Raw genomic sequence first — 13896 nt, 5'->3', positions numbered from 1 at the left:
CCCCTAACCCCACCAAAAGACCAAAAATCCCCAAAACCAAAACCACCACAAAACAAAAACGAAACCACAAAAAGTGCTCATCAACTATGTTTCAATTATTTTAAAAACGTATTCCCTTTATCTTTTGAGATTATAATACAATTACATCATTTCTATCTTCCCTTTCTCCTTCTGAGACTTCTCGTCTATTCCTGCACTCTGCTGCTCTCTTTCAAATTGATGGCCCTTTCAGTCTTTTTTTTTTTTGGTTTTTCGAGACAGGGTTTCTCTGTGTAGTCCTGGCTGTCCTGGAACTTGCTCTGTAGACCAGGCTGGCCTCTGTCCTTCAGTTTTAAACTAAAAAACTGAATTGTCTGACATGAGATTAGTAACTTGCTGGATTCTCAAGAATAAAGTTGCACTGATTATGTTTTCTTGGAGCTTAAAATCTGAAGCTATCCTTTAGTATAATTACACGGGAGAAGACTGTCATAAGCTATTAATTCATGATTATTCTTGATTACTCGATTGTAATTTTTTTACTTCTCTGTACTGTCACCTTATTCACTCTCTACCACACACCCTGCCTGAGTTAGACAAAGAACCAACTAGTGGGCTTTTTTATATGCTCTTTAAACTTTATAAAAATGTTGAAGTAGGAAATGACAGAAGACATTAACTCTTGCTACTCATCTTATTAAGACTGAAAGGAGCCCGGCAGTGGTGGCTCACGCCTTTAATCCCAGCACTTGGGAGGCAGAGGCAGGTGGATTTCTGAGTTCGAGGCCAGCCTGGTCTACAGAGTGAGTTCCAGGACAGCCAGGACTACACAGAGAAGCCCTGTCTCGGAAAAAAAAAAAAAAAAAGACTGAAAGGGCCATCAATTTGAAAGAGAGCAGCAGAGTGCAGGAATAGACGAGAAGTCTCAGAAGGAGAAAGGGAAGATAGAAATGATGTAATTGTATTATAATCTCAAAAGATAAAGGGAATACGTTTTTAAAATAATTGAAACATAGTTGATGAGCACTTTTTGTGGTTTCGTTTTTGTTTTGTGGTGGTTTTGGTTTTGGGGATTTTTGGTCTTTTGGTGGGGTTAGGGGAGTTGAGAAAAATAATATGAAATCGGATGGGTAGGGAGGAGAGGATCTGGGAGGAGTTGGGGGAGGGAAAAGAATATGACCAAAATACATTTTATGGGGAAAAGAGCCTCCAATCTATGTATTAAAAACTATTCTATCAATCAGGCATGAAACAGATACACTTTAAGAATAACTGTGTTTAATGAAAGGATTATTTTGCAAAACTGGAGTAGTTCATAGCACTCAACAATGAGCCAAAGTTGCTTCCATCCACAGAATTGGAAAGATTCAAAATAAGACTGAGTAAGAGGTGAACCCTGGGAAGGGCTTCAGACAGGTACCAAGGTCTCATATAGCAACTGCCACACAAAGGCCTAGCAGAGTTTGGGGGGTAGGGTAGGCAAATAACTCATTTCTCTTCTCCCCACCCCCACCCTATGGTTTCTTGATAGTGAACCCCACTAGCTAAACCAATTGGAGAAATTGTATCCTCCTGAGAGACAGGAGGAGGGTAAAGGAGTGTATTAGAGGGTCAAGGAGTATATTTGGCTATGTCCCAAAGAGGGTGCAAATGCTACCACTTAGAACAATTCAACAAGAGGCCCCTTATAAATAATCTATTGATAATAATGTGGCCTGGGTATAAGAAAGCCACACGGATTGTTGGTGACCCAAATGAGCAACAGTGAGACTGTTAACATTCTACCTCCAAAGAGGCTTGGAGAGGAGCCCGTGCCTGTAATCTTGGAAGGAAGATTGAGGAAAAGAGGCCACTCTGAGTGGAGGAACAGGTCTGGTGCAGAAACACAGCCAGCCTGAGGCAAGGGCTGGGGAAGAGAGACCTACCTCATCAGCCCTTCTCTAGCCCTCCAGGCTACCCTTCCAGTTTAAAAAGCTGAGGCCAGAAAGTGAGGAAGTCCTAGTGAGGCAACCAGGTGGGATGGGCTTTAACTGTTAGGAACCAAAGAAATTTGGAACAAAAGGCTAGCTGAGGAGCTGTTAACATATCAAAGCAAGGCCTATAAGCTCGTTCTGCATAGCTAGTACCTGTTGCGAGACCAGGCTCCTCTCAGAACTTCTCACCTGCACCCTACCCTAATTTATCCAGCTCAGGGACTTCTCTTCCCTAGCTTCTCATTAAAAAAAAAAAAAAAAAAGCCTTTAATCCCAGCACTTGGGAGGCAGAGCCAGGCGGACTTCTGAGTTCGAGGCCAGCCTGGTCTACAGAGTGAGTTCCAGGACAGCCAGGGCTAAACAGAGAAACCCTGTCCCCAAAAAACAAAAAAAAAAAAAAAAAAAAAAAAAAGACCAGCCATTTTGGCCATATGCTATTGGTTTTGCTGTTCTCTCTCCGTGTGATCTTGGTTCTTCTCGCTCTCTTGTTTCTCTCCTTGTCCTCTTGGCTCTTTCCCTTCCCCTGCGTCTCCTCTCATAGCTCCCTTCTATTCTGCTGGTCATGTAGGGTGTGGATTCTTCTGGATGCCTCCGGCTGTTCTCTCCCTCATAAATACCATAAAAATGTCTCCTCCACCATACCTTGAAGTGGTCATGTCCTCATTTTCATTCACTGACAAGAATAGGAAGAATCCTGAAAAGGTATCAAAGCTATTTGGCATGGCTCTTTGTAACCAAGACACTGGCTAATGTCTCCCTCCCATCTCCCCGCTTTCACTAAACTCTATTAACTTTCTAGCCAAGCAAGATGTTAGATGCTTTCTATAGTCTCATTTAATTCTGAGACTTGTTATTTGAAACAAGGTTTCTCTGAGTAACAGAGCCCGGGCTGTCCTGGGCCAGCTTTGTAGGCCAGGCTGACCTCAAACTGACAGAGATCTGTGGCCTCTGCCTCGAGAGTGCTGGGATTAAAAAAGATGCGAGCCACTATACCTGACTAATCTAGTGAGTTCTAAAGAAGAACTTCTTTTACTTCCCTCAGCAACCACCTCACCATCCCTCTGACCTTCTAGGACTTTTCTATTCTTTTAGAATGAAAAATAAATAAATAAATAAATAAATAAATAAATAAATAAGAAGAAAGGACTTGACTGCCAGTAGGTGTGGTGGAGGAGAGGAGGTTTACTGAAGATAAAAGGGAGATTATAGCCTGAGGTGGGGATATATTGGAGAATCTAGAGTAGTCATTGTTAGCATTCCTCCTATGACCCACCCCACAGTTACCTGGCAACAGTCAGGTATACCTGACTCACTTTAAAAAGGGCTGCTTACCCCTCCTCACTCTGCTTTCTTGACCTCTTACCTTCTTACCCTCTTTCCCCTCTGTTCCTTCTCTCCCCATTCCCCTTCTCTCTCTCTCTCTCTCTCTTTCTCCCTTTCTCTGTCTCTACTACCCCCTCAACTCCCCCCACCATGCCCTAAATAAACACTATTCTATACTTTACTCATTATGTGGCTGGTCCCTCAGGGGGAAGGATGCCTCAGCATGTGCCAGGAGAGGAACCTCCTTCCCCAACACCATACCTCACTTCAACCAAACACATCCCTAGCCTTCTTTTTTTATAAAACACAACACTCATGACACTGAGCTTGGCCACATGAGGAGAGTGGAAAGGGGAGAAGAAAGAGCCAGAAAAGTGAAGGGTAGAGAAAGAAGACTGGGTAACCAAAATGGCAGAATTCTATAGGGAAAGGCAGCTCAGAGAAGGGCAGCCCAGCCCCTGGGCTGGATAAGTTTAGGGTAGGGAATAAGGTATGTCAGCCATATCCTGTAACAGGTAGAGTCTAAAGGATTCTGGGAGAACCTGGTGGCCAGGTCTTCTTTGATATGCCAAATAGGGACCTCAGGTAGCCATCTATCCCAGGTTTGAGTCCTAACAATTTTAAATAGAAAAGCTTTTTAAAACTTGGGATTTCCCTGGCCGGGCAGTGGTGGCGCATGCCTTTAATCTCAGCACTTGGGAGGCAGAGGCAGGAGGATTTCTGAGTTCGAGAGTTTGACGCTAGCCTGGTCTACAGAGTGAGTTCCAGGACAGCCAGGGCTACACACAGAGAAACCTTGTCTCGAAAAAACAAACAAACAAAAAAAACAAAAAAACAAACAAAAAAACAAACAACAACTTGGGATTTCCCTAAAGCCTTAATATATTCATATTTAATATACTTCATACTCATAAGCATCATTTATTAGTATAAAATATAAATGTATCTGTTTATGACATTTCCTTAGTCTTAGGTTAACGAAGAAGAGCAATAGTGATACATTGGGCTAGCACAGAGGTTTGGAATCAAGTTTGCTGTCCTGCACTGACATCAGTAGCCACAAGCACCAGTCTTCCTGAGAGCCAATCTGGGGACCACTGTAGAAGTGATGGGGGAAACAAGCTTTAGTTTTCCTGGCCTGTAACATCTCAGCAATGCCTTCTTTTTATAATCAAGATCTAATGACTAGACTCCATGAGATGTAATTGCACTTATCTTTTCCCTGTCACCTGTTCAGGAACTACCTCATCCCTGAGACAATCCGGACTGGACGCCTCAGTTATCCAGCTTAGCGCAGGAAATGAGGGCTGTTGTTAAAAGCAGAGAGAGTTAGGAAGCCAGGGCATGATTAACCATGTGGCATTTTGCCAAATGGACAGTTACCAACTAAGGCCAGGAAACCAAGTGCTGATTACTGAGCACCAGGATTACAGAGTGGCTTCAGACCTGATCCTAACATCTACGGAGTGGAACCAGAAAACGCCTAACCTATGCTGCTTTTTTTGTTTGTTTGCTTGTTTTTCGAGACAGGGTTTCTCTGTATAGCCCTGGCTGTCCTGGAACTCACTCTGTAGACCAGGCTGGCCTCGAACTCAGAAGTCCGCCTTCCTCTGCCTCCCAAGTGCTGGGATTAAAGGCGTGCGCCACCACCACCCAGCTGCTGCTTTTTTTAAAAAACAAGTATTAGTCTAATCAAAATTTATTGATCAATGTGTCTACCAGTAAAGGAAAACCTGTAAAATCAGCTATTTTAGAAGTTCGTGGGCAGAAAGTCCCTCAGGTGTTTCCATAAAACATAAAATTAAACCTTGAGGGTTCTAATGGTAATGTTTAGTGGTTTGTTTGTTTTAAGTGCCTTTGTTGTCAAAGATATACTTTCACCTATTTAATATATTTTCCAGTGTCACATACTAGGAATTGGTCTATTGGTCTCTCCAGTCTCCGTGGGTCATGCCAGAAAGACTGTTGATCAGAATCGGAATATCCATTTTGAATGTGTTTGTACCCAACTACCAGATGTCAAAACTTACGTCAGCTTTAACTATCCTTTTTATTTCTGCTCAAATCGTAGAAGTCTCACAAACAGTCTGACCATGGGGGACCACATTTCTGAGGGCTCCTGGCTTCTTCTTGGTTCTCATCATGTTCTGCTAATGAGAGGGTGAGGAAAGGAAGGACATGAAGAATGTGGGGAGCAGAGTGGGGCAGTTGTGGGGTGGAACAGGATGAGGGTAAGGGTTATATAAAGGTTATAATGAATGTCAACTTCAGTCTGGGGAATTCTGAGTCAGACAATCAGGTGGAGAGATGACTTTCACTGAGTGTGCCCTGAAAGTAGTTAAAGGGACAGAACTAGATCTGAGGACAATTGTCAAGAGATGAAGAAAGCAATTAACGGGCAATAAGGCAGGAGGGATCTAAATCAAGAACCTAGGGGACTGGTGTCCTGAGGGCATCTTCCCTCTGTAAGTATCAAGGATAGTGAGGGAGGAAGAAAGCTGGGGGCGTGGTGGCCTTGAAAGGATAAAAATTCATGGAGAACCCCCCATCTAAATTAAGGTTGACAGATTCACAGGCCTAGGTTCCAGGAACTAGCTGGCCACCCAAAGGAAGAATTATCCAGGGGGCAAGTCAGCCAGGTCATTCCAACAAAGAATGGCAGAGCTGGTAATAGAGGTTGGCCAAGCCACCCTGGGAATTGACTGACCACGGGGTAAATGACTAGTCTAAGGTCATATTCCTGAAAAGAATGTATACAGGATGTTACTCATTCTCCAGCATGTTCTGTGACTAGTGGAATAATAGAAACTTTCTGTATACAGGATGTTACTCACTCCCCACCCTGGTTTGTGACTAGCTGAATAATAGGTTGAAACTTTCCAGATATTATTGTAATATGAGTTACTGTCCCCCCCTTTTTTGTCTTCTACTTTCACCCCCCTAGTTTGCGATTTTCTCCTTTAAATACCCCTTCCTCCCGAGCCTGGGGGTCGACACTCCTCTGTCTGTGTACGGGACATGAGTCTCGACCCAGTGCTGAATTTGAAATATACCTCTTGCTAATTGCAACAAGAATCGGTGTCTCGTGGTCTTTGAGTGGACGTAATCTCTCGTGGGATGAGTGGGGGTCTCCCCTCTCAGGGGGGCCTTACAGCTTCACTAAATAAAGATCAGGGAGAAGTCTTCAGGAGGTGGGTGGAGGATGGAGAACAATCAGCGTGGGGATGGACAGGATAAAATAGTCTGACTTTGATGGCTGTACAGTCAAATTTAGTGGTTCAGGCCTGCTGCTTTCCGAACTTCTATGCAGGAGCGCAGGGCATAGGACTGGAGACAAAGCTGGAGGATATGGGTGACTTATGTCAGTGATAGCCTTAGGATGAGGGCTTGGGGACCCTCAATAACCAGGTAGAAGGAGCTGGTTAGAGTCCACGGTGGGTGTGGAGAACATGGAGTGCTTTGAAAGGCCCCCCAGTAGGGGAGACCCCCACTCAAGCCACAGGAGATTATGGCCACCCAATAACTCACGGGACATCAATCTTGATGCAACCAGCAAGAAGTTTAATGATTCCAGTATACTGGGGTTCCCTCGAATGCAAGCAAGAAGATAGAACCCTGAGTTGGAGCTAAGAATAGCTTTTACATGGTCTAGGGGGTAGAACAGAGAAACAGTGACTAGGCACAATATGATTGGCAGAACTGTGTGACTTTTAAACTGATTGGTCTTTGGGGAATGAGGTGGCAAGGACCTCCCTTGTCTGTCTACATGCTCTGGGCCTTTCTCACCTGCAGGTGGGTTCCCTCCCCTATGGTCTGAGGAATGTTAATCAGCCTCTCCCTTCCTCCACTGAATGTTAATCCAGCAAGTGTCTTCTGACTAAGGAATGTGCCCCTCCCGGGATGTGTCCTGGGACAGTGGGGTTCTTTTAATCTTAAATTTAAACGGAGACCCTAAAAGTCTTACAGTTTCAGCCCCCCTTTCCTCATGGATCCACTACCCTTTGGGGTCCCTCGCCTTACATTCAGGGTGCCCAGTGGTAGGTGAGCCATGCAAGAAAGAGCAGGCAAGGAATAACGGGAGCCATAACCATGGAGTCAGCCTACCCCCAGCTTCTAGAAAAATTCTTTTGTAAAGAACGTCAGTAAATCTAAATTTAGTTAAACTGACATGTTCACTCTGGGTTTTACATTTTCTCTCTTATTCTGGTGTTCTCAGGAGCTCAGCTCTCCAAATCCCCTCTCTCCTAGGAGACTATTAATTGAAAAGAAAGGCAGCTGTAGCTAAGTGCTTGCCCTGTGCACATGAGGCCCCAGGTTCATCCCCCAGCAATGCTTAAAACAAAATCAAAAGGACAGCTTAACCTCCTTCAAGGAGCCTCCTCTGACTATGCTTCCAACTGTGTGGGGACTGATAGAGAACTGACTGCTCTCCTATGCAGGTTTCCAGAATTGTGTTGGACTTCTGTAGCACCAAAGGGATTCGAAAAGCAATGGGACTGGGAGAGTTGGGACTGACTGAAAACCGGCTGCAGGATCTATTTATGGGTAGTGATCAGAGTCTGGGGAGAGCAGGGGGGTGTCGTTGGAGAGGCTAAAGGTGAAGTTTTCTAAGTGGAAGAAACACTGTCGAGTGCTAGCTGAACTGATGACCTGGAATGACAGCTCCTTTGTTTCTCTACGTTTTTCACCCAAGAAAATAAATTAATGTCCCCAGAAAAAAGAGAGTGGTTTCCCAGTTCTAGACTCTTCACATTGGAAGGTCGCCTCCTGGTCACCTTGTTCATGCTGTAACCACTTCCCAAACACCCCAAGAGTTGGATGCTCATTACTTAGTGAATCAGCTCATTACTTTTTGGACAAGGCTTGTTTTCAGGCAATTGTCCTTGACAGGAGATTCTCATTTGCTTCCCTACAGCTTCTGGTCACTGATGTCACTTTTATCCTCTGCTGTCTGGTGATAAGGTAATTTTGCTTTCTCAAGTATGTGACCTTTCATGTCTCAGCGCTCTCTGTGGGCCGCCACAAATGCTTCTCTGTTTGGAGATCACACACTCTGACTACTGGCTGTCATCTCTCACTTGGTCAAGCAAACATGAAACATCCAGAAGCAGGACACAGTATTCTGAATGGAGGCTGAGCAGCATGTAGAACAACAGGGCACTCCCCTCTGCTGGACAATGGAATCCAGCTGGAGCTGGACACTGATGCCTCAATACCACAGCTCGAACTGCATTCTCATCTTTAGCCCATGAGGTTATAACCCCATCTTCTGGGATGTCAGTGTATTACCACTTAGCTCTGTTTTCTTATAGTTTCCTCATTACGAGGACCCGTGAACTCTGTCCTGAACTAACTTTCTTTAGTATACTGGGGATGTGTTCTGTCTCTTTCTGACACTGGGAACATTTTTTTCACTACCAAGTATTTTAGCTATTGCTTTTACTTCTCCTATTGAGGTTTTAGTTTAGTCTGGCTATATTCATTGAGTCATTATCACGTTCCAGTAGTTGTTAAGGCTTGGGGAGGCCACAGAGTAAATAAGGAATGGCTCTTCTCCTCAGGCAATTTTCCAGGTGGAGAGAGAAGTCACCTTTATAACCACAGTGTGCTATGGGAAAAGCTGTACCACTTAAGCATTACTCTGGAGACACAGAAGAAAGATTTTGGCCCAAATTAGAAGTTAGAAAAAGGTTCTCAGAAAGAAGAGCCATGAACAGTAGGTGAAGGTGAGAAGATACAGGGAAGCTCTGAGAAGACAGAGTGGAGGGAGTTAGACCGAGGCAGGACAGGCTGGCGAGTGAGAAGCCATTGGCTATTTGGCATCAAGAACAAGGAAGTGGCAAGAAACTGAAAGCTTTGTTTTTGAATGAGAACTTAGTTCTGGGGGGTATTGGGAGCCATGGGGTGTTCTAAAATGTGTGTGTGTGTATGTGTGTGTAGTTAGCAGATTTCTGTTCATCACTTTGGGCTCTCAAAGGGTTATGTGTGGCAACTCTGAGCGTAGGTAGTTTTCTTAGGGGTGCTTATGAACCCAATATGATGTTCAAGAAAGAGATATTCAGGCCCTTAACCAAAACAATGGTAGTGGGACAGGACAGATAAATTTTATTCATTGGAGAGAGAGAGAAAGAATTAAAAATGACAGCAAATAATTTTAATAATCAGAGGCAAAATTAACTCCCAGAGATCTTAGAGGAAGCAGGAAAGGGGTAGGAGACACATGGTGATAGAATGGAGGAGGCATTTGAGAAACTTTGAGTTCAACTTTAACTGTGTGGAATTTAAATTGCACACTGAACAACCAAGCATAATTTGCAACATACAATGAATTTATGCACCTGGATGTCACTGAGAAAACTAAGCTAATAATGGGGACCTTCACTTTTCATTTTCTCAGTGAGCGTTAGACATTCATGACATTGTTGAGCCAGAGTTAGGAGAATTCATAAAGAAATAGTTATGGCCGGGCGGTGGTGGCGCATGCCTTTAATCCCAGGACTTGGGAGGCAGAGACAGGCGGATTTCTGAGTTCGAGGCCAGCCTGGTCCACAGAGTGAGTTCCAGAACAGCCAGGGCTACACAGAGAAACCCTGTCTCGGAGAAAAAAAAAAAAAAGAAAGAAAGAAAGAAATAGTTATGGGGCCAGTGTATGATCATGAGGTACATCAATGCTTAAGGCAAGTTTACAAACAAGTTCAGCATGGATTTTTTATTTTTTTCCGAGACAGGGTTTCTCTGTGTATTTCTGGCTCTTCCTGGAACTCACTCTGTAGACCAGGCTGACCTCGAACTCAGAAATCTGCCTGCCTCTGCCTCCCAAGTGCTGGGATTAAAGGCGTGCGCCACCACAGCCCGGCAGCATGGATTTTTTATTTGTTTGTTTGTTTTTTGATCGGCACAGCTAAATTTGACTTTGTGTTTGATAATGAAAAATCAGAATTTTTCAGCTAAAAAAGGCCTTTAGTTCTGTTAAATTGGGCATTCTGATCCCAGAGTGATTAGATTTTTACAGAACAGCATGCCGCTGAGACTGTCAGTTTTCTCCTTTGAATAGGTACATGTGTTTGAATTCCTTCTTGACTTCACTTGCTTCTGAATATCAAGGTCAATGTTAAATCCTCCTAACAATTACTCTGGGACTATTTATTATATGTGTTTTTTTAATTGCATTCCTGGCTCTAATAGATAATTGAGTATTGAATTTTAACATTTTTTTCTTTCACTAGTGTGAGGGCTTACCCATTGTCTCATGTATGTGGCCACTGAGCCACATTGCTGGCCTCACTCTTTAGTGCCTGATATTAAATGCAAAAGAAGCTTCCTTTGGGGTGTCTGTCTTAATCGGCGCTCTGTTGCTATGAAGATTCATCATGATCAAGGCAACTCTTATGAAAATAACTTTTAATTGTGGGCTTGCTTATAGTTCCAGGGGTTTAGTCCATTATCATCATGGAAGGGAGCATGGTGGCATGCAGCCAGGTGCTGGAGCAATAGCTGAGAGCTACAAGCCCACTCCCAGTGACATTTCCTCTAACAAGGCCATACCTACTAGTCTTTCTAATGCTTTCCAAATGATTCTCTTCCCTGGTGAGTAAGCATTCAAATATATGAGTCTAGCTAGTCTTAATCAAAACACCGCAGAGACTGTGAAGCAGCTTCACAGAAGAGAGGTGTTCTTGATGGAAGGGAGTTTCTAGAATGAGAAGTTCATCATTTTACTATTAGCCCAGAAAGATAATAGCAGATAGCCTTATTGGGTTCTTCAGTGGGAAGAGCTTTAGCGATCCTTATCACCATCATTTTCAACAGAGAGACCCAAGTTGGCAGTAAAATCTCGGGAATGTGAAGAGTAGACAAGAGGTGAGCAGATGGGCACAGGTTAGCTTCCTTCTTTCCAGATACTTGACTAGAAAGGGGGCAAAGGTGTGATCAGTAACTAGAGGCGTTAGAAAACAAAATGGGGTGGGGGAAGGAAAAAGGCAACTTGGGTTTTTTTGCATAAGGAACGATTTGAGTACAGTTAGGAGTCATATGTGAAAAGCTAACTAAATGTGTGTAGGGGTGGGGGGATTGATGCTGTGTGGAGAGAGACAGTAACTCACATAGAGCAGGTGATGAGATCAGAACGCGTAAGAGGACCCAGTCTGAATAAGATGAGATGTGTCGCCGGGTGGTGGTGGTGCATGCCTTTAATCCCAACACTTGGGAGGCAGAGACAGGCGGATTTCTGAGTTCAAGGCCAGCCTGGTCTACAGAGTGAGTTCCAGAACAGTCAGAAATACACAGAGAAAACCTGTCTCGAAAAACCAAAAGAAAAAAAAATGATGAGATGTGTCTCCATTAGTGGTGAAGAGAAAGAAAGCTAATGGGGAGACATTAGCTTACTTTCAGCCTGCTTACTACTTTTATAAACTAGAAAGAGGACATCTGGTCAGCGGAGATCTGCGGATCAGAGTTAATGACCTTGAAGGAAATGGCGAAGGTCATCAGAGTTCCCTGTGGGTGTTCCGGCCCTCAGGGATTCGAAGAGACCTTAGGGAAGGGGACGAAAGAATGAAGGGACAAGAGACACAAGAAATGAGAACAAGTCTGGATGGAGTTCTGATTAGGCTCTGAAACTTTAATTTCAGGTGTAGGTTATAAAGACACAGCAAACCTGGAAGTTTGGGCGAGGGTTATTGCTTAGGGCTAGCCCACTATTGAATGCTTATTGCCCTAGACCATCCCACTAGCACATACTTATTGCCCTAGACCATCCCATTGTCTGTAACCAGCTCCTAGGAAATGCCAGAGGTTCTTTAAGTTCCTGGGACCTGAGACTAAGTTTCCTAGAACAGCAGATAATTTCCTGGGTTGGGCTCCTGCACGTGGGAAGGGCCGACAGATGCTTGTAGATGGTAAACAAGGTTGCTGAGTAGCCCAAAGTCCCAGCTGAGGCTGGAAGGTAGGAATTTTAGAAACACGAGCAAGCTTGCAGACTGGACTTAAGTGCACAGTTTGTGGTACCCTTTGGCTTCATGTACCTGAGAAACATTTTATGTATATAGTATATTTGCTACAGGACAGGGCCATACTTTCTCAGGGGTGGCAAATAGCATGGCTGAAATCACAGACCTAGAGACAGGGAGTGTGTCATTGTCCTTGTTAAGATGCTAATGTTCTAGAGACCCGAACAGACTCTACCTCCGTCTTTCACCCCCAACCCCCATGCTTTAGCAGTATAAGCAGGATAGTACTGGGCTCAGGAAGACTCCAAGGTTCAGCTGACAGAGACGCTAAGTGTGGTCCAGAAATCCATTAGCCATGTTTTAAGACTGCCCAAAATTTATGGCCAAAGTTACATCCAAAGCTGGGACTATAAACATTTGAGATGCAAATGAGAAAGAGACAGAAAGGAAGCAGTAAGAATTTAAACAAAGGCTGGAGTTAGGGAAAGAGAGAAACAAAGGAAGAAACACTACCTCAAAGCACTAAGGGTAGAGAGAGGAGAGGAAAGGAGAAGTGTAATTCACAAAGCACTAAGGGTAAAGAGAAGAGTGTAAAGGAGAAGTGTAATTCACAAGAGAAACATTGAAACAAAATGAAGAACAAAGCTAGACAGAAGGGAAGAAGTGTGGCTCAGCAGTCAAGCTCAGGCTTAGGACAGACAATATTCCAAGTTCAGTTCCCAGAGCTAAAGAGAAAAAAAAAAAAAAAGACAAAGGGAGATTTCAATACAGAAGTGTGGCTGAGAACTAGAGCTTTCTCAAGTACCCTCTGCCCTGAGCAAACCTGGGCACTATTACTACTACTACTACTGTTGTTGTTGTTGTTGTTATGTCTTGTTCCAGTGAGCTTTATTGAGACTTACTCCATTGTCTTTAATACATCTCTCTAAGCTATTTGTATATACTAATATGCATTCCTTCATGCTTATTTTAAAAATAAATTCTGGTGTGAACATTTATCGTGCTTGCCAACTTGACAGGATACAGAGTTACTTAGAAAATGAATTCTCAGTATGTCTTTGAGAGATTTGCTAGATTCGGTTAATTGAGGTGGGAAGGCCCACTCTAACTAATGGACTAAATGAAAAGAAGAAAGTGAGATACATACCATTGTTCTTCCAGTAGTGACCAGCAGCCTCTGTGACTCCCCAGCTACACACCATTGTTCTTCCTGTAGTGACCAGCAGCCTCTGTGACTTCCCAGCCCTGGTGGGCAGTAACCTGAACCTTTGTCAGAGTATTTTTTTTCACAGCAAGAAGGAAAGCAATAATACATCTGAGGTCTCCAACTGTGTCTTCAGTCCCCAGAGCATTCCAGGTTTCATGATCACTGGAAGGATTCACAGGTCTCAGCATATGGCTGCTGATTTGTGCTGTAAAAGGACACAAAGCAAAGTTAGCAAAGGCAGGGGGTCAATGGGTGAAGTCACAGTGTTAAGTCTCAAACCAAGGACAAAGGGCATTTCTCTCCCTCCCCTCTCCCTTCCCATCACCTCACATGGCTCAGGGTTATGACTACTCTGGACTTTCCTAGATGCCCCTGCCCCTGGCTACATCTCCCTTTTATCTGTAGTAAACTTTCTCCAACATATCTAGGATCAGTTCCTCTCCTCTCCTCTCCTCTCCTCTCCTCG

This window comes from Grammomys surdaster, unplaced genomic scaffold, assembly GCF_004785775.1.
Source record: "Grammomys surdaster isolate TR1022 unplaced genomic scaffold, NIH_TR_1.0 139, whole genome shotgun sequence".
NCBI classification, from domain to species: Eukaryota; Metazoa; Chordata; class Mammalia; order Rodentia; family Muridae; genus Grammomys; species Grammomys surdaster.
The sequence above is the reverse complement of the archived record's forward strand: the minus strand, read 5'-3'. Positions refer to the sequence as shown.